The 22,830-nt window shown below is 41.6% G+C and overlaps 1 non-coding gene across 1 annotated transcript; it reads right to left on the reverse strand.

Moving 5' to 3' along the window:
- Positions 1–22,185: 22,185 nt before the first annotated feature.
- On the reverse strand, positions 22,186–22,253 carry LOC148027964 (small nucleolar RNA SNORD36). The gene has a single exon (XR_015692753.1). It is a non-coding gene; the product is annotated as a small nucleolar RNA SNORD36 (small nucleolar RNA).
- Between the last annotated feature and the right edge of the window lie 577 nt (positions 22,254–22,830).

Here is a 22,830-nt window from a genome sequence, read left to right on the forward strand (position 1 = left end):
TATTCTGTATGACCTGTCATGTGGTTTGATGCACCTGAGTCAACATACCACACATCCTTGCTTTCTTCTGCACTTGTGACAGAATTGGTCATGTGCTGCACCATAAACAAATGCTCATTTCTGTCATCACCCTGTCTACTAGAAGATGCATAATTCCCTTGTTGCAATTTTCCATTCATGATGTCATTCTGCTTTTTATAGCAGTCTTTAGCCATATGACCCATTTTACCATAGTAGTAGCATTCAACATTGTTGTTTGCATTTTGGTCTCTTTGCCATCCACCACGACCTCTTTGGCTCCCCCTGCCTCTAGAGTTACCACATCCTCCTCCATAGGACTCGTTTTCTTGAGTTTGCTGCATATTTTGATTTCTATCACGGCCTCCAGATCGGCCTCCTCTACCTCTGCCTCTACCTCTTCCAGCATTTGAGTAGAAGACAGCTTCTTTTGAAGTTCCTCCTGAAGAAGATGCACCACCATTTCTTTGCTCCTCAGAAATTAGAAGAGCAATCAACTCCTCAAAATCAGGAAATCTTTCATGGACGGAAATCGATGTTCGGAACTATGCATAATCCTTTCCTAGACCATTCAAGGTCACAAAAACTAAATCATCATCTTCCACTGGCGACACAATGGAAGCAAGTGCATCTGCAATCTTCTTCACCTTCATGTGGTAGTCATTGATGCTCATACGTTCTCTTTGCACATTGTGCAACTCTTGCTTGAGCTGCATTTTCCTGGCTTGTGTATTTGTGCTATACATTTTTGACAAAGTATCCCATGCCTCCTTTGGCGTACTTGCATCCTGAATATGCACAATCATAGAGTCTGAAATGCTGATAAACAGCCAATACATAACTTTCCTGGCTCTCTCATGCCATCCTTTAAATGCTTGCATTTGCTGTTGATTAGGAACATCAGGAAGAACTGGTTCTTCTTCATTTCCTGCAACAAATTCCCAATATCCTTTTCCCATAAGGAAATTCGTCATTCTAAACTTCCATGCTTGGAAGTTGTTCTTGTCAAGCTTTTCAGTGACAATCTGTGAAAGAGAATCAGACGCCATTACAGAACACTGCAAAAAATTCTGTCATTGCAAAAAGCACAGCTTCAGCCTCACAAGGGCAAATCTGCAAAATTGACGAAAGTGGTATTTGACCACACAGTCACTTCCTAGTGACGATTTTGCATCAACATGCAAGAAGGATGATTCTGTAACTCCCAATGTCTCTGCGCACAGGCATACGATGCAATTTCTATAGTAACTTTTCACCGACCTGTAGAACAGTGGTCACATAGCAAAAAAATGGCCTTTTCCTGAGTGCGTGCGGAAAACTTCCGCCTCCAAAACAGGCACAGAAATGGCCTCAAATCAAAAAAATAGGGCAACACCTCGAAGGGTCTCTCAATCTGAGACAATGCACTCTTGCATTTTCCGGCTATGCTACCTGCAGAGACTTGCTCCCAAACTCAAAAAATGAAAGCAACACTAGTCCTCTTACCAGAACACCGCGAACTTGGTTTGCTTTCTTGAGCTCCTTACCATAATACCATGTCAAGATTGTGGGAGAGAAGGAAGGAGTCTCACTTGTAGCTTTCTTGCTTGCACAATGGGGGAATACACACACAGGTGGAGGCTGAAAACAATTTTCCTCTTCTTAGTTGTGTAAGAAAAAAAGAACTCTAGTACAAAGAAATAGAAGAACCCTATATATGGGTCTCAAACCAAACTCAACTAACTAAGGTGGCATACTAACTGAGCCACGAACTAGAGTAGATAAGCATAGCTGTCATCTAGCTATTATTCATGGGCGGTGTACCAACCGCATCTGCAGCTAACAAGTCGGTGATATAAATGCACAATGGTCACCCTGGCATATCACGAGTGGAGCTCGATATCTCAACAGCCCTTTAGTCAGACCATGTGATCCGATCAAACCAAAAACTACAATCGGACCAAACAGTTGGTACCACCATTCGAGGTCAGACCAGACTAGTCGGATGGTCCAACTCTGAGAGTTGGATGGACCCGTCTGATTTTGGGAATCGGACCAGTTGGGTAGAAGACAAAAGAACTAGGAGTAGGACCAACCCCTAGGGCATGAACTATTGGGACACATTCTCGAACACCTCAAGAAATCCACCCTGGCTTGCCAAATCCAAGAACTTGAGGAAACCGTGATTGTGCCACTTAGAGGTAGACTCTAGGAGCTTGGTGGCATAGCTGACTAGGCTTGTAGCCCAAGGATTGACCTCTTGACTGTGACCCAACCTTGATAGAGCGTAGAGAGAGCATCATAATTCCCATACTACCCTCAAGAGAGACCAAAGACCGCGCGTAGAACTGTACTAGGTCATAAACACAAAGGGGGGATAGCTAGAATTGCATGATCGTTTCATTGATGCACCCCACACAATAAATGCTTCCACAAAAGTGCACTAGAAAAGGATAGAAACCCTGATTTTGCACTGTGCACAACAGGACATCCAACACTGAGTGTACATAAGTTGAGGATTTCTTTCAATAACAAGGAATGTAGTTAGACTTAATAACTCAAGGAACACACCAATAGGAGGAGACCCCATAACGTAGTCAGATGCTTTGGAGCACCATCAATAAGACCTTCGAAAATTGCAGTGGGACCAAAAGGACAACGAGATTGAGGGCAAAGTGCTACCAGAGCTGCTAAGACTGATTGATAACCTTGTGGAGCAGGAAGCAGGAATGATGTCAGGAACAAACACAAACTAGGGAGAGGACCCATTAGACTTGGGTGAATTCCTAGTCACAGTCCAAGACATGGTTAACAAATACGACATGCTAACTAGGACAATAGTCCATGGTAGGCCAGTAGAGGAGGTAGTGGCAAGCCTGGAGGAAGAGAGGAAAGCGATTAGGAGAGCACTGCATGGCATATAGCTTCCTACAATCGTGAGCAGAGAACTAGGAAGATGCAACAAGACATAGATGTGCACAAGGCTTGACGCGTGCTAGCCTTAGTCGACAAAAATAAGGAAGGACCAACAGTAGAGAAAGAGAAAGCACTAGAGGCAGACCTCACACTGAGGGAGCTTGTGATCAAGCGCCTTATCGACAACACGACTGCTAAATAGAGTACGGTAGCATTAGCAACCTTGCTACTCTCAGGCCTAGGAATTACTTAGGGGGCAAAGAGCCAATCAAAAATCCTTGCGATAGCTAAGCAAGTGGACAAGTGACCCGTACAATTTTGTTGAGTAGTTTGAGCAAGTTTGTGAGACCAACGATCTCATGGACCTCTCACAATGATCCCAAGAATTTGGACTCTGCTTAAGCGATAAAGGTAGGACATGGTACACCAACTTAGACATGGTAGAGGGGGCAAACTTTGCTCGACTAAAATATCTCTTCATTAAGAGATTCTTGGAAGCGAGATACTCTGATAACCTCATAGTATGACTAATGAATGTCAGTCAAAGGGACAAGGAGGCCATAAGAGACTACGTCACTCATGTGCACAGCCTCTTCAAGAGAATACCCACGAATGAGCAGCCAAACAAAAGAGTAGTCTCCACCATGTTCATGAATGAAATTCGTAGTGAGGAGTTGTACAAGGCTTTGGCAAGTAACTCTAGCTTGTAGTAGTGGGATGCATTGGCAAAGGTATTCGATGAAGCAATTAGGATGGATGACTAGTTGAGAGAGAGGAGCTCTCAAAATTCAAACCGTGATAACTCCAATCAGAGGACCTTAGAGGGGACCACCGCCTCCAGCAAGGAATCAACTCCTAGCATGCAGGACAGGGGGAAGGGTACAAAGACCAAGACCAGGAGCTAGCTGAGGTGAAGATGGAGTTACCACAACTGCAGGAATTGGTGAGGAAACCAACACAACCACACGTCCAATGCATGCATTGTGGAGGCAACCAGCTCCTGACAAAGTGCTAGGATCCTAGGTTTAGGCCTTGCACAAATTTGGTAGATTTGGCCATGATACCATGCATTGTAGGTTGCCTAGGAGATTCCCCTATGTCCAGCAATACAACCCAGCGTACCTAGGGAATAGGCTCCCAAATTTCCTTGGAAGAGGAGCCCAGCTAGCACTTCCAACACCAAATGATGCAGAGCCCATCATCCCTAAGATAGAGATCAACCTGACAGGCATACCCCAACCACCAAGACCCTATGTGACCCACCCATCGAGTGATGCTTCAATCCATTACATGGAGGAGCCTAATGTAGACAAAGCCTATATAAACCCTTACGTCTCGTATGACAAAGAGGGAAATCCAGTCCTAATGGAATATCGACCAGTATATCGGTGATGGCATTAGGCAGAGGTAGGGGAAAGGGATTCACAGGGTTGACCCAAGACCCAAGATTTGATCTCGTGTTGGACTTGCGGTCACCCGGGCCACATATCATCATGCTGTCCTAAGAGAGAAAAACTTAATAAGGAAAAAGTTAACCTCAGATGTGTCAAGTGCGGCATCACTCACCTCTTTGCTGATTGCCCTAGATAGAAGCCATCCCCTAACTAGCGAATGTGCCCTCAGTGCCCTTGGGGCTATTCAGAGTCGAGACATTTGATAGTGAGGACACACCCATCCCACTGTGTGTCATGACTAGAGCACAAACAAAGTAGGTGGGAATATCATTGCAAGGGCCCAGCAATGTAGATGCAGCCTCAATAGGAAAAAAGAGCTGACGGAGAAGGAGGAAAAATACTAATGTAAGAATCACTCTTAAAATTGAGGGTGCGACAATGCTAGTGACTGGCCAGAAGGTCACGGATGCAGAGGTAGAAGCTATTGCTCCAAAGATGGCAGAGAAAGGGACTGCCAAGGTAGGGGAGTATCCCCATCCTCGAGGCAATAGCCAAAGTCAAGGAGTGGGTAAAAGAAGCCCAGGAGCACCTTAAGGATGCTGAACCTATCTTGGATAACGAGATCGAGGACCTCTCTAGTGTAAGCACACCAGTCTCACTTGCACAACCAAGGTTGAGAGAAGCACCCATCCCACAAGCGGCACCACCTAAGCAAGTTTGAATGCCATGGGCTGGCCGGTCAGTCAAGACCTGTGGCCAAGGTACACAAACCTAGGAGAGAGGCAAGCAACCAACAACCTCCTCACGATATTAGTGACTACCCCACTGACCTTGAGTTTGGAAGACCTCCTTAGACAACACCCCATGCTATGGTAGGAGTTGAAACATTGGGTGGTGGAAGAACGAATGGAGCCTGTTGCTAATGACTTGCAGGATCATGATGCAGTCACGCAGAAGCTTGACATTGGACTCAATGCCAAAGTCACTACACGTTAATGCCTTTTGGGAAGGCACTGAAACACACACAGTCTTGCCTATCCTAGCCCTAGAAGATGTCACTTGGAAAGGAATCGTCGATATCGAGGCGGGAGTGAGTGTGTTGAGCCATACTGTGCTCCAAGCTTGGGGAAACCTTCGATGTCACTCTAGCTAACGGAATGAAAGTAAGCCATTTGGAGTCTTAAAAAATTGGCTAGTGAAGATTGCAGGTGTCTAGTTCTATGTGAACTTCATTGTTATGAAGGGAGTGGACTACGACATTCTGCTAGGACAACCCTAGATGAGGAACTCTCGAGTTATTGAAGATTGGGGCGATGGTCTAATGTTCCAAGGGAGCTGAATAGAAGCGGTAAAGATTGAGATGGAAACTTGGAAGACAACCCCTATTGACCTGGATGCCATCTCTACCATGCTTAAGGGTGACACACCAATAAGGAAGTCTCATGGACCCTTGACCAAATACATCCCTTGTCCTAACAAAGAGTGAGATTGGATGCACATACTCGCAACCATCGATCTCCCATTCTCAGACGAGAAGGAGACGTACAAATAGGCTACAAAAACCCCAAGTGTCTCAAGGAGGGAGCCCATGGTGCCACTCTGTATGATGGCCAGGAGCTCAAGCAACTGACCTAGACCTATCCCCTCCCATGTCCTAGCAACAAGCTAGAGCTGCACGAGACCCTCGAGTATTTGGCGGGTAGATTGACTAGCAATCCTATTGCTAATCTCTAGCCCCTCAGAGACCTCATGAACGCTCCTAAGTGGAGATGGACTAAGGTGCACAACCCGAAATTAATGTACAATTGGGCCTTAGTTATACTGACAAAGGAGGACAGGGTAGAGACGAGACTCTAGAGGATGACGATCGGACAGGAGGAGCTGATTCTGATGATGAGTATGAGGACTGCTACTCTAGTAGCGAGAGATGGGAGGGGAGGAAATCTTGGACCAACCGCCTCATGGAATTGGAATGACTCACTGAGACTTAGCTCCTAGCTACCCACACCCTAATTAGGGTGTGGGTAGATCCTAGCTACCCACACCCTAATTTGTGAGAAAGCACGACAAAAGATGTGGTTCGACAAGCATGCCAAACAATGCGACTTTGAGCAGGGAGACCTTTTTTTGCTCTACTCGATAAAAGCCCACAAGCGAAAAAAGGAATTTCGAGGATTGGAACCCTTTTGAGTGTGCACCATTAGTAGGACGGGCAATGTGGAGCTTGAAACCCTTGAAGGTGAGGGCATATGCTTCTTTAATGGCAGTCGTATAAAGAAGTGCTACCCTCATGCACACCCATTGCATGAGCCCCCCATGCTAGAAGCCCCTGTCAATGTCCATGTAGCCACCATCACCAAACTAGAGGACGAGGATGAAGAGGTAGTAGCACCAGCATACCTATGCATCACGGCTACCGCTCGACGCATGCATACTTTTGATGTCTTGATTGAAGAGGGAGTAGAATGTAACGTCTTGACTCATGCACATTGGATCCTCATTAGTTAGCCACAGTTACAAGCCACCAACTCTAAACTTAGCCCATTTGGGGGCAAGTCATATGCACTCCTAGGGAAATGCAATATTGCAATCTCTATCAAGTCTGAGAGCCTATCCGTCATCTTCTATGTATTGCCAAATACAAAGGGTGTAGGTAAAGAATCGTTATTAGGATGCACCTTTAAGAAAGAGGCGCAGTGCCACCACAACCCACCCAGACTACAAAACTGCTGCCAACTAAGGCCATCCCCCCTAGTCCCAGAGCCCACGCTTAAATGGGTGCCAAAGCACCAAAAATGACTTCCCCATAGCCATCACCCATAGCCCCACAAAACTCACAACCATCATTCAAACCCTAAACAACCGACCCGATGCTATTGACATAGGCACAGAGTCAAGCCATGATGGATCCCCAAAGATCCGTTGCAAGCTCAAGGATACTACAAAGGCAACACCTAGATATGGGTGCCCAAGAAGAAACATGCTAGAAGCACAGTCCAACCATGCCCATCATGCGCCCCCCATCTCCAAGAAGCCATGATCCTGCTAATGCAGTGAACAACTAGAAAACCCGAGCGGCCAAGACTATAGAACCCGCGATGGCTACGGTCAAAAAACCCCAACCAACCTATCAAACCACACAGGCGCGTGACGTCCCGGAATCATCTAAGGTTGGAGAGGTTGGTTCCCTAGTGGCTACACATGAGGTGGGCAAAGCAGCATCCATGCCCCTGACGCCACCCTCTGTACCCCAAAGCAGCATTGGTCCCACCAACCAAGCTAAGGAACTACCTATAGACATACCACTGTCACGTCATTCCCCCTCGAACCATTCGTGTCTAGCTCCCTTCCACCTCAACCACCTCAACCACCAACAGTTTGCTGGCTTCCTTCCACCTCAACCACCAACAGCTACTGGCTTAATCCTTCCTATGAGCGACGTTCATTTCTATCAATCACCAAGGATCTTGCCGAGAATACGGGAGATGACTTGGTAACTTGTATCAAGCTCTTAGATACCACCTTCACCACATTTGCTAGGAACTACAAAAGACTTGACCTTGGCTTGCTTGATGAACCCCTTACGGCCGAGGTTCATTCCTTATCTTGCACTCGGGAAGAATACGAGTTTATAACCATAACATCCCCCAAAGTCTCAAAGGAGTTGATCGATAATGGTGAAATCTCAAAAGAGCACGCATTCATAAGACGATTAATAACATCCTACAGCAAGCCCCAAAGGCCTGCATCAACCGTGAAGATTGAGGAACTTACTTACGTCGTTGACTCTAACTCCTCATTCCCACAAAAATGGGGCAACCTACGTCTCCAATGGGAGAAACGGGGTTGCCAAATAATGACTAATAGTGAGCAGTGACATGCCATCAAGACAAGTGAGCATGACCCGACTTACATAGCACCAACCTCGTTTAGGATCTTCACCACCACTCGATCCAAACACCTAGACAACCATGTCTTGGCCCATCCTTACATTGATCGTATCCTTACGGAAGAAGAGCTACATGTGGCTAGCTGCATCAACTCGGGTGACTTTCTAATTGATGTCTTGACTTACATTACCCAAGTATGCATTAGCCCTCATAATCTCGATCATCATGCCCAATTGGAATAAAACCTTGATTTCTATAATTGGCCGATGACCAAGTAAATAGCACCCTACGGTGCTCAAATGTCTTGCCTCTCCCATGTCCAATCCACGGAAGGGTTCTTCTCATTCCCAAGGGGGGAGGAGGTAAAGGTGAAGAAAGGTGAAATCAAGGAAAAGTGTCATAAGATCTTGGAAATGAATAGAACTACTCAAGGGGAAATTCTTTTTTGTTGCTTAAGACAGGTTCTTCTTGCCATAAAAGCATGATCAATTCCTATTTATTTTCCAGCAAGAAAATGTCTTAGGAATACTAATGGTGAACCATGATATATAATAGGAACTTACAATGGCAAGGCAAGATAAAGGCAGCAAGCTTCCATTCACGGAGGAAGAGCAAGCTAAGTATGGCTTGACGATAGAAACGAGGGGCTACAGCCAATTCACATTCAAGCATGCCCTGAACCTAGAGGACATCATCATGGAAGAGCCACCCATAAAATGACTCGTGGACCAGTGCAGCCTGCAGAAGTATGTAGAAAAGGTTGGGCAAGGGGTCAACTATGAAAAATGCATAGAGTTTCTAAGGAGCTTCAATGCCAAAAGGAACTGTGTCATAGTGACAATTAGGAAAGGGGAAGAAGCCCACCAATTAGAGGTGGAATTGAGCCATGAGGTGGTGGAGAAGGCCCTATGCTTAACTAGCAGGACCGAGCGACACCCAAAAAGGAATGTGTACAGCATGCTAGGGATGAACAAGGCTGTCGTAGGCACAGTGGATGGGATAAGTTTAGTGAATATCCTAAATCTTAAGATCAAGTTGCTACATGCAAAAATGGTCCACACTCTCTTCTCCAGTCAAAGCTACAATGCCCTTATGAACAAAATCGGGGTGCTATTGTTGGAGAGCATTGCAACAGGATCCCCAAACAAAATAGATTGGAACACCTTCGTGTGCAAAACTATTGAAAGCTTAGCAAAAGCTTTGACCATTGGTAGAATGGTAGCAAGAGGAGCATCCCCAACCTCCATAGCAAGATTAGCTCAAAAGAAGTCCTCCTCCAAAGCATCAACCATCAGGTTTAGTGGGATCCTACAACCATCATCCAAGAGGCCTTGAAGGACATAGAGGAAGGTGGAGAGGGAGTAAGGGAAACCCCTGATTGACTGTCTCAACATGAACAGGTGCAGTCAAGTGAAATGACTATAAATGATAAGGAAGAGTAGGAGACACAGTCTGGCCAAGGAGAGCCAAAGGCACAAACGAAGGGAGCCCCATCAAACCTACAGAAGGAGACAAAAGAAATGATGACAAGGGAGGAATGGGCTGAGTTGAGGAAGGCCCAAAAAGAGTCCAAGAGGGCCAAAGATGAGAGAAAGAGAAGAGGCAAAAGAGCTAAAAAGAAAGGAGGATGAAGCCATGGTGGAGGCCATGCACAGGTCTATGGAGGAGGCCTACGGTTCTAGAGGAATGGCCATCTTGAGCCCATGGCATGAAGGCAAACCAAGCGGCAGCACTGAAGTAGCCCCAATCATCGTGGGAAAGGGCAAGGCCTCATTGCACCCCCTCCCTTTCACTCTCATGCCTCAAACCACCACCACCACCTCCACCACACAGGAGCCAGCATCTGCCATGGACACCACTCAGCTCATGTCCATGATGCAGTTCCTGGTCACAAAAGTATGAGAGATGGCACTAGGGATAAAAGGTTGTCTGTGGCGGCAGACGTCGAGTCCAAGCAAGACCCAAAGTGGCAAAAGCTAGAAGCGTCCACCACAAGACTGCCAACAATGCCTCAGCCATGGACTATGACACCTATGTGGCTGAATTCCTAGCCCAACTAGAGAGGGCCAAGGAAGAGAAGAAGGCCGTTGCTATGGAGCTGCAGACCGAAAGAGAGGTTGTGGAAGCCCTACGAATAGAGATGACATGGCAAGCCTTTGAGCATCAAAAAGAAATTCAGAGCTTGAAAGAGAAACTCAATGCCCAAGAAAAGAATGCTCAAGAAAATGAAGATCGCCTAAGGCAAAGACTAGAGGATGAAGTCGAAGACTTGGTGGCAGAGCAGCGGGACCACAAGTGGCTCATCTAGCAATATGCTGAGCTCCAATAGTGAATGGCACAGGTGGAAGCTATGCATGCAAAACTATAGGGAAGCTTGCAAGAAGGAGACCAGGTACCAAAAGAACAGCGCCAGGAACAGGAGGATGCCCTGGTATTCTAGCTATGGATGGCAATGGAAGAGCAAGAAAGGCTGGAGAGAGAAATAGAAGCTGTGTCAGAAATGAGGGACGAGGCCATCGACAAAGCCATAGGAAGCCTAAAGACGACCTAAGAATGCGTGGGAGGAGGTGGAGGCACTAATGGGCATGGCCATGACCAAAAGAAAGCTGCACTAGGCAAAGCTTGAAAGTTGTGCGCAAACTACTGAAGATCTATCAGAGCGGTTTGCAAAAGCCTACCAATAGTACTTTGTGGCTGAGCAAGGTTGGAGGATTGTTGAGGAGTAGCTAAACCTCCAGGATAAGGAGAAGATCCAGATGATGGAAATCTAGAGCGAGCCGCAATAGGTGGTAATGATGTTGTTATAGGAGATGGAGAGAGGTAAGAAAGACATGGAAGAAAAGGCACATCAGTGGGAGGAACACAAACAATCCCCTTGATGTAGAAGAAGATGAACAGGCTTAGGCCATCATCATGCTTCATTTAGATGAATCTTTAATTCATCATATTGACCAACTCTCCACTACCAAGGAAAAGTGGGATGAGCTTGAAAGGCTCTATGGTGCTACTGGGAAGAACTCCAAGATATTTCTCAAGGTTGAGTTTTTTAGCTTGGAATACAAACAGAGAGAAGTTCTAAGCAAGTTTATTTTACATATGAAGGGGCTTATGGCACATCTTGCCTTCGTTCAAGCACCCATCCGTGATGAAGATGCCATTTCCATCCTACTCAAGTTTGTGAAGAAGGTTTTTCCAACCCTTGTGACTACCTTAACTAATATCCCGAACCCAACCTTGGCAAGTACCATCCACTCTTGCCTAGATGAAGAGAAGAGAAACCATACTGAAGGAACTTTAGCAGTCACTTCCCGTGAGCAAGTGTTAGTCCATACCACTTCTACTAAGTGCTCCTTCTGTCACAAAAAATGGCATATTGTAAGGAATTTTTGGAAGAAATACCCTGACAAAATGAAGTACAAAAAGTGCAAAAAAGACCGGGTATATCACCAGTAAGTGTCCCAGTGTTCCACCAGTATATAAGGAATTGGAGGCCGAATTTTCCTCCCAATCCATAGATGACTGACTCTTTTGAGTCTTATAACATCCTCTACCTATGATTATCCTTGTAGCCTGATTTATAAAGGCATCCCATTTGATTGGGGGGGGGGGGGGGGGGGGGGGGGGGGATTTAACATGTCTTTTGATGCAATACTACCCTGGAATTAAGGGGGGGTGTTATAGTATAGGCATGGGAATTCACCCTAAGCAAGGGTCTATGAGGGAAGATGGATGTGAATGGACTTTAAGGGGTAGGGGAAACCCTAAGCCTCACTTGGGAGAGGCTATATAAATAGCCTATGGGTCACTATCATGAGACATAGAGTGTACCCAAGTTGTACTTTGAGCAACTTAGTAAGCAAGATTTTGTTCTTGTACTTTGAGCTCTCATCTCCCTCTTGTGCACATTCTTCTTGTTGCAAACTCTAATTTTCCACATTTGAGGACTTTTCCCAAGAGGTCAAGGCCTACTCTAATACCAATTGTTCATTTTAGGGTTGTAGAAATGCACTCATATAGCTTGGAGAACAAGAAACTTGAGATCAAATGATACAAGAGTATTGAGGGATATCAATAGGGAATATTTAAAGGACTAAGTATTCCATAAAGTAAGTAGGAATATATATAAGGTTTTGGGGGTTGGGGGTGTGGGACTCCTAAGGAGGGGAAAGAAGTGCCCCTATGGTCCCAAGTTTTTTCACAAACATAATTACTGAAATATGGTAACAAGGACTAGCCACATCTAACTAGGCTTCTTCTTTTCCCCCTTGGCTCACATTTACACTAGGCTATCAAATAACTTGCACATCAAATTGGGTATCCCTCCTAAGAGACTTGATGATCAAACATCGCAATTGATGGGCATCATGTTGGGTTCCATGTTATTCTCATATGAGAGATTTTTTGTGCACCAAGTTGCGGGGATGGTAGAGCATCACATTCTTGAGCAATAGACTAGGGAGATTATTGGGCATTGGGCTGATGTAGCAAAGACCCATCTTTTTGTGGAATAAGCTAGAAATATTCTTGGACAATAGGCTAGGGATATTGTGAAGCCTCACCTTCTTGGGTAGTAGGCTAGGCATGTTGGTGAGCCTCACTTATTCATGCATGACATTCCTCTTTCTCTACATGTGCCCCTTTCATGAATTCTAGATCTACCTTGAGCCTCTTGGTGTGATGTGGGCAATTGTTTGATGCACTTGTTCTTACATATGATTTCCCTATGATTGTGAACTTAAATTTTCACTTGCAGACATGTGAATGAAGTAGTGGCAATGTGAGAAGGTTCTTCATCTGAGGATATGGTTTGGAAGATAGGATCATGTTGTGTCACAAATGGTGAAAGGTGTCAAAGTTGTGATGTATTATGGTCAAATGGGAAGCACAGAATCAAGGAAATATGGTTCTTTAGAAACTTAATCAATTAGTTCTCATAGGCTTTGCATAGGAGTATGTGCATGAATGTAATCTAACACATACAAATATTAATGTTCCATAAATCTCATGCACAAGTCTCTACAATGGGACCCTTGTAATCACCTTCACATGGTGAGCTACACTTCTAATATCCTATAAATCATACCAATGAGCCTTGTATCTCTCCTCATTTTTTGCATTTCTCGGAGTTGACAATTCTTGTGGAATAGTGCATGTGATATGTGGGGTTTTTAATAGTAAACCTCTTGTATAGTCACTATAAATACAAGCCAAGACGCAAAATCCCCTTGACCTATAACCATTTGGTAGTGAACCTTAGAGCAATGTCAAAGAAGGAAAATGACAAGTGATAAGACTAGATAATGCCTCCTAAGCATACAATAGACACAAGAAGGGGAGCCTAATAGACATGGCATAAGAAATTTGGGAAACTTTATCCTTGATATGGTGGGAGCTTTGGATGTGTCCTAGGAAGAGGATGGGGGCACACAATTTGCTTTAGATAAGCCATTTCTATGAAGCCCTATAGATGAACAAGAGTGAAGTATGAAAATGAGCCATGTACTTTATTGTCAAAGGGTAAGTGAGTACAAAGGGGAGGGGAGGGGTCATGTGTGCACCGAGGGGGGGCATAAAAAAGAAAGTGAGGGGAAGATTTCATGGGGTTTATATGGAATATCATTTTTGAGCCTTAGCATCCTCTATTGCTACACATGTGGCATGTATATCTACTACATTACTAGTTTGCCATCTTTCACTACTGCAAGCTTGTATGGGAAGGGAGAAAAGTGAGAGGGGGATTTCATGGGGTCTAGGTAGAAGCCCATTTAAAGCCTTGGATTCATCTATTGCTACATTATATAGCATGTGTATTTACTACATTAGTCTACCATCTTTCACTATTGTGAGCTCATATTTTATTTCTCATAAATTTTGCTAGAGCAATAGCCCTTGCATTTTTCAATATGATTGAATGACCAAAGGTGCATCTATAAAACCAATTGAATATTTCAACAAGGTAGCTCCTTTTCTGATAACCTCATCCATAGCAAGTACTCTCAAGATATGCATCAAGAGCAAGGTGACTTCTCCATCCATACATTGTGTAGTTCACATTTTCAAGGATCTATATTTCTACAAGTATGATCGGTGGATGTACAATATACACTATGAAAATATAAAATATTGGCATTAGATTGCAATACTAAATTACACACACAAAATGAAGTAGAGGAAGTGAAGTCAATATAGTATAATGTCATATGTGAAGTTTATTTCCACCCATACCATTCATTGTCTCCCCATGCATTGATAGCTAATTTTGTTAAAACTTCAACTACTTGATTGAATTTAGATCTGGTTAAAGGATTTATTGAGTATTTCAACTTTATGGATACAATATTCTCAAGCCAAACTTTGGTATAACAATTCTTAATTTTTGGATTTCTTTCCAAGTCTATCCTAAATTTTCATAGATCTTTCCAAAGTTCCCACTTCGGCTTTGATGACTTACCGATCATGTTACTTAAGAATATTTGGCCTTTGTGTCATTCATAGATGTCTTGTGGACTACATCATGAGTTAGCTTTGATATCTTTTAGTACTTTTAGATCTTAACCTAGCCACATATGGATATGGAATTCAACAACTCAAATTTCTCCATAACCACTTTGCACCTACAAGGAGGCTTCATTATATACATAGAATGAATATTTTTAAATGTAAAAATATGGAAATTCTTGTCCATACGAAACCTATTGGTGGTATCTTTCTTTTGCATACCAATGCTCTTTGATTATGCATGACATGTTCCAAGGACTTGTAATAATAGTTTGTTTTTATACAATATGGACAAGATAGTGACAACAATGCGCCTTAGTGTCACAAAACAACATAAACTTAAGTCTCTTGAGATTATCAACTAAGTGCCAATTGATATTAAATTCTCTAACTTCTTTCATATAGAGCATCTTGCCTGGCCATTATGTCAAGATAAGGAATTCATTGAAAGATCCATGATAGCACATTATGCGTCTCCTTAGGCACCTTAGCTATTGCTAGCCACCAAATTTCCTTTTTTGTTCATACACAAAATGGAGGAATGAATGTTTTGTCTTTGGCATACATTCATTAGTGGTCTCATTCATCAAGCTTCATAACGAGCTCTAAAGTTGAATCAATAGTTTGATAAACATATTGAATGTTTTGTCTTTGGCATAGGCCATTGCATAATTCATTAGTGGTCTCATTCATCAAGCTTCATAATGAGCACTAAAGTTGAATAAATGGTTTGATAAACAGACTGAACCATAAACATATCAGAATATAATTGTATTGTATTATCAACATTATGATATAATAATTTAATATCTTCTATGCATTGCACCTTGTAGAAATGAGCTATTGTGCACTATAATTTATTTAGTAAAAAAAAGCATTAAACTCATCATAGTCATATGTAATAGTTGTTCTAGGTTTGCATCCTTCTACTTCCATATGGTCATTGATAAAAAAGTATTGTCCTATTGACCCTCCAATTGACACATTTCATGTTTATTGCATAGATATAAGTCAAAATGGACAAGGCAAGACCGTAGGTTTTATCTTATTGCAAGCTAGTGCATTTGCTATTATGTTGCATATGGACTCATAGCCATGTCAACTAACCCTAGTTGTATCACACGTAATTTGAACTTTTTCCATTGATAAACTATTAAGAAGTTCCATAAGAACCTCATTCAAAGTAGCAAGATGGAGTATCGAGATTCTCTCAAAATTGCAACTAGATGCTTCCATTTTAAGAATGCCTTTACAAACTCCAATTGCTAATCCTCACCTTGGCCTTTGATATCATTAAAAAAGTTTCTTTAGAAAAGAGACATATTATCAAGGGCTATAGTAGATTATGAATCTCAATGCTTGCATATGTCTTTTTTGTGCTTTGTCATTCAAGGATAGTGACAACATTGGTAGTAGTTGACGACTTCTTTCCTTGGGTGACCCATGGGAGTTTGCTTGCATTTTTGTAAGTTTGCATCTACCATGTTCTTATCCTTCTCCATTTTCTCTAGAAGTGATTAATGAAGCATTCTCCTCCTCCAATGTCCAGTTTCTTTGGCATTCTTTACCATCTCTTGTTCCTTGTCTTTGAAATGCTTCAATTCTTCTTCAAGCTTTTGCACTTTATTTTCTTAGTCTCGCAAGACCTTTTGTAACATATTTAAATAACCTTGGGATTGTAACAAAGATTGATGTGAGTGTTATATAATATTGATTGGTAATATTGATGCATATGAATATTTCCACATAATATTTATAATGACATAATAGACCTTGTTTACCATTCCCAACGAAAGGGAGCAATGAAGAAAAAAGGTGGATTTAGCCTAGCAATAGGGTCATTATGATACAAGGAACCATCTACCTAAAGATCAATATTTTTCTTTTCCTCTAAACAATATTGGAAAGAAGTTGTTGCATCTAGGCCATGCTTTTTATAAGGAACATTTAAAATAGAATACTCTTCATCCACACAAATATACAAATCCATTTTTCTCTAATGGGTACTTACATCCCTAAGTAATCCATTAGGAGATGTGAGATAGGAGAGAAAATGGTGTAGATTGGTTTTTTTGGTATAATATTTATTTAGAAATATTAGAGGAAAAACCACAATATGAAAAGTATTTAGATGAATATAAAATATGGTTAGGATGAAAAATACCATTTTTTGAGAAAAATGTCACTTGTGGGGTCAAATTTTTCCCACCTTACTGATGTGGCACTTAGGAGAAATAACGCAGTATAAAGTATATATGTAGTTACCTCTGCAAGGTCCCATGCACCACAAATGTGGGTAATTTGGAGGCAATTTAATGCACAAAAGTGTGTAAAAAATGAGTATTTCAACTTGCTAATGATTGGGTACTCTTTTGGCAAAAAGAAATCCATTTTATATTAAAATTTTCAACAAGTTATTTTTTAGGGCAAAAGGAAATCCCTTTTCTATGAAAAACTTCAACAATTCATTTTTTGGGATAATATGGCACTTTTGGAATAATTGTGAATCCCATCTTGGAGGATGAAAATGAATTGTTACTAGGATGAAAAGAAGAGAAGAAGCCCTCCTTTCTAAGTGGGACCACCACAAAAAGTAGGGTGGAGCCTATGAATGTAGAGGGGCCAAGGGACAAAAAGGTATGTGATGACGACCATGGAAGAGGAAGTAATCCAAGATTTAGAATTCGTAATCAATTTCTTACGAGGCCTTTTTGAGTCCATATTTCCCCTAATGATCAGTAAGAATCTCATCAATATTTCCAAGCTACTTCATTATATCATTTACATGTATAATATAGGCATCCACCTAATCACCCTCAATAATGTGCTCCATCTCAAGCTGTTTACATAAGTAGGATACATGAATCTCATTATGCACTTGATATGTTAGAGAGTGAACTAGGGAGAGAGAAAGAGGAGAGAGAAGACTGCAGAAGAGAGAGAAAGACTGCAGGAAGAGGGAGAAGAAGAGTGACGAGGAGAGAGAAAGACAGGAAAGAGGGAGAAGCCATAGAAGCTGTGAGCAAGATGGGAGAGAAGGACAATAATTGTATTAATGTGTCAAAAAGATATGAAAATTTACATGTCCTCTCCTTTTATACCAATGTCAGTGTGACATGGCATAATATCAATATTATTTATACTAAGACCTTATTCCCAGCTTCTTATAATCCATCCTTTCCCAAAAGTTTTTGTCCTAAAAAACAAACCTGAAAGACTAGAAAAGGATGGATAGAACAGAGTACTACTCTGTCTTTACTGCTTTATAAATGGGAAAATGAATGAAGTATGAGCAACCATATGGACTAAAATTGAAGAACGAGAGTAAGCCTTAGCTATATACATGATCTGGAGTACTTCGGAAGTATATGGAGCCATAAAGTCTTCAACAAATAATCTCAAAATAAAGTAGACAGCTTTGCTGTGTAAACAAACCCTGCTAGACCAAATCTGCCCTAACTTCTAGTAGAAGTGTCCAAATGAGGCGTACCATATATCAAAATGAAGCTCTTGAAGAGTACTTTAAGCCCATGAAGTTGGCTTAATTCTGAAAATTAGGCACGATAAAAACTATTCTAAAACAAGGTGCTGTCCTGATCCTGTCTGCATCATCACTAGCTCCATAATCAATAGGCTTCAGCCACCAATGTATTCCTTAAGAAAGGAAACTCATCCAATATAGAATCAGGCCTCCAAGAAGCTTCCTCAAGTGGTAAACCTCTCCATTTGATCATATATTCCATGATAGAACGAGATCGAAGCTTCTTCTCATGAAGACCTATAACAGCCTCTAGGATGTACTGAATAAGACCTTCTTCATCAATAGGTGACAGCTCATCAACTATATCCACTGGATCACCATAAAAGGGCTTGAGCTGACTAACATGGAAGACATTGTGAATCTTTGTGGAAGAGGGAAGCTCTAATCTGTATGCCAAGTCTCCAATTTTCTTAACGATTCGGTAAGGGCATAAAACCTGTAGGCAAGCTTATTACTAGATCCATCTTTTAATGTAGAGTACCTGGACTTGGGCACCTTCAGTAAAACCAACTCTCCTTCTTGGAACTCTAAAGACCGCCTCTTCTTATTAGCATACATCTTCATTTGGTCTTGAGCTTTCCTAAGATTCATCTTGCATTGCTGAAGAAGGGTCTGCATTCTTTCTAACTCTTTCTTCCCATGAGGATTGATCCTTTCATTAAAGATGACCCTGGGTAAAGGCACCTTGTAACCATACAAAGCCTCAAAGGGTAAAATGCCAATACTAGCGTGGGTAGAATTGTTATAAGCAAACTCAGCCAAGTGTAACCAAGAATCCCATGAAGTTTGGACATCATAGTAGAAATGGCGAAGATAAGTCTCCAACCATTTATTGAATCTTTCTATCTGTCCATCAATTTGTGGATGATAGGCCGTCGAGGGAGCCAACTTAGTGCCCATAGATGTAAATACTGCCTGCCAGAAGTTACTCATAAACTTTGAGTCTCTATCATGAACAATCACCTGCGGTAATCCATGTAGTCAAAAAATCTACTCCATAAACTGACTAGCCACTTGAGAAGCAGTAAACTGAATCTTGGTTGGAATAAAATGGGCTACCTTGGTGAGTAATGAAATCCATAGTAATATGAGTCCATTTACCTGTAGGAATAGGTAATGGTTGTAACAAACCTCCTGGCATATGGGTGTTGTCCTTCCAATGACAAGGCATACACTTCATAACAAAGTCCTTGACATCTTTCCATAGTCATTTCCAATAAAAACTTTTGTTGATCCTGTCATAGGTCTTGAAAACTCCTAAATGTCCAGCTAGAGGCAAAGAATGTAGTTCCTCCATAATTTTCCATGTAAAAGAAGAGGTAGAAGGAATAACAATCTTACCTTTCAACCAAATAAGGCCATCTTTGAACTGGTAATGTGAGTTTTCTTCCATAAGACCTTGCTGCAATTTTTGAAAATAATGGCTGAATTCTTCATCCAGAAGATAAGCCTCTTGTAATTCTTCAATCCAATCATTATGCAATTCTGTCATAGCTGAAACTTTGCAAGCCCACATACGAGAAAGAGAATTAGCCACTATATTATCTTTGCCCCTTGTATGAGTGATGTCAAAATTATAACTCTATAATGTAGCTACCCAACAATGCTGCTTAGCAGTAAGATTGGACTGAGTAAGGAAATACTTAAGTACCCTGTGATCACTGTGTACTCTGAATCGGATGCCATACAAGTAATGATGCCACTTCTTAATTGCATGCAAGATAGCCAACATCTCCTGGTCATAAACATTCATGGCCATTTCTTTATCTGTAAGCTTACGGCTCTCAAAGGCAATCATTCCATGCTCTTGTAGCAAAACAACCCCAATGCCACCGCCACTAGCATCACATTGTATAGTAAATTCTTTGGAAAAGTCCGGGCATACTAAGATAGGAGCAGAGATAAGGAGTCCCTTTAACTGGTTGAAGCTACTATCTGCAAGAGCATCCCAAAAGAAAGCCTCCTTCTTCAACCTATCAGTCAAAGGAACTGCAATGGCTGCATAATGCTTAGTGAATCAGTGATAGAATGAAGATAAACCAAGGAATCCTCTAAGAGAGGCAGTAGTAGTAGGTGTTGGCCAATCTTTTATACATTGCACCTTCTTGGGATCAACCTATATTCATTTTTCACTAACAATATGTCCCAAGTATTCCACTTCAGTCTGCATGAAAGAACACTTCTTCTCCTTAGCAAAAAGCCTGTGATGTCTCAATACATCAAAAACCCTCCTCATATGTGCCAAGTGATCCTGTAAAGTCTTACTGTAGATTAGAATGTCATCAAAGAACACCAAGAAAAATTGAAAGAGGAAAGTCTATAAAATCTTATTCATCAGGCTTTGGAAGGTAGCTGGAGCATTTGTAAGCCCAAATGGCATCACTAAGAAATGATAAAGCCCACAATGATCAATCCTGAAAGCAGTCTTGACTTCATCACCCTCTCGCATGCGAATCTGATGATACCTTGACCTCAAATCAATCTTCGTAAAGAATCGAGCCCCCTTGAGCAAGAAAATCATCAATCTTGGGTATGGATACTTGTTCTTCACTGTGATCTTATTAAGATCCTTGTAGTCAATTCACATTTTTAAAGATTCATCTTTCTTTTTGACTAGCAGCACTGGAGATGCATAAGGTGAAGAACTTGGTTCAATGAATCCCATCTCAAGAATCTCCTTGATTTGCTTGGCTACTTCCTCTCGTTCACACTTTGATAATTTGTAAGGTGGCTTATTGATTGTCTTTGAGTTGGGCTCCGAATCAATGGGGTGATCTACTGCTCTCTTGGAGCCCCGAGAGGAACACCAAGGAAAAGGGAATTCTCTTGCAAGAAAATCTATCTTGTAACATCAACAAGCTTGTTTATCATGTTTCATATGATCACAATGAAGAAAAGAACACCAGGCACAACAAATCTTCATGCAGCATCATGTAAATCTCCCACGGTTTTAATAGAATCAACCATATTCTTCAATATCTTCACAAAATCCATCAATATCACAAAGAAAGCAAAGAAGTACACCATCTTTGAATGGAAATACATCACATAGTATTCATCTTCAATATCTTCATAGTCTTCTCTCTCAATCTCTCATATACAATCACTCTGTTTCAATAGAATTGGCTATCTCTGACTCTCTCTCACACACTCCATCAATAATACATCATATCCTCACTACAATCTCTCAAAAATTACTCTCAATAATCACTCTTAGGTCGTGGATACCCCTCCCAAGAGGTATGTCTGATATGAAAGGTCACCAGAGCCACTACAGTGTCTCTTCATAGCTCACTACTGTCACTTCACTCTAGTCTTCTCTTGAGTCTTCAGCAGCTACTTCTTCCACTTCCTTCAGCTCTTTTGCACTTGTATTCACCTCTTTCCAAGGCTAGAAAACTTTTCCCAAAATCACACATACATTCCACAGAACACTTACAGAACAGTCTACAGAACAGTACCAGAACAGAGACAGTACAGAAGCAGAACAGAAACAGAACAGAAACAGAAGCTCTACAGAAGACTTACAGAAGGTTACAGAAGGTCATCAAAACCTCATAACTCACTCTCAAACCATTCCAAACTCTCACAAACCATTCACTAAACTTTCACAATATCTCATTCTTCATCAATCAATACTCCATCCCTCCTTACAGAAGACAATCAGAACAAAACAGACCAAAACAGAACAAAACAGAAGGTATACAGAACCATTCAGAACCTATCAGAACATCACAAAACCATCAACAAACATCATGATTTTCCAAAACACAATCAATATCATCCAAAACACTCTCAAACCACTTCCAAATCAACCAATCATCCCATAAAATCAACCATTCAGCTCTCAAAAACAACAAAAATCAGCCAAAAAACAAGTCATTTCAACACTCAACATATCCCCACACTTAATAAGGAAGCGTCCTCGCGACCCAGGAAAAAGGGAATACAAGTTCATTGAAAAGCTCAACTTTGATCTTCAATATCTTTTCAAAAAGAATCCATCCACCACGACCCCAACTTATAACCTGTTTCTGATATAAAAATACAAAGAAAGGAAAACTCTGTTGAAATTAACACCTCTTATCAAACTAAAAATCACAAATTTGTAAAGGATATAAGAGTTTGCTTCTTCTTCATCAGCATCATCTTCTTCAACTCTCCAACCACGACCCCATCTCCACAAATCTCCAAAACAGAGCTCGTACACAAAATCCAATAGGAAACCACCACGTTCGTTTGACATAAATAAACTCACAACACAAACACTAATACACAACACAACCATCTGAATGACTTCTTCAAAAAGAAGAGTTTGGCATTAAAAAGCTTGCACCATACATTGGAAAGGCATCAATGAAGATGATCCCTCTTAAAAGATTGATGTTGTCTGAATCGATCCATAGATAAGGATTCATCTACAAAGTTTTTAGGAGGATTTTGAAAAAATTGGAGACAACACATCCTTTCCAATAGGACCAAGTATCTGCTAGGCAAACAGAGGGCATGAAAATACAATATCTCCAACTGTTGGGAATCAATGCTAACATTGACATTCATGCACAACTTTGGGATAGGCTTTGAATCAGTATGA

Source organism: Lygodium microphyllum, chromosome 12 (assembly GCF_053477565.2).
Source record: "Lygodium microphyllum isolate KBCC chromosome 12, Lygodium_microphyllum_v1.1.10, whole genome shotgun sequence".
NCBI classification, from domain to species: Eukaryota; Viridiplantae; Streptophyta; class Polypodiopsida; order Schizaeales; family Lygodiaceae; genus Lygodium; species Lygodium microphyllum.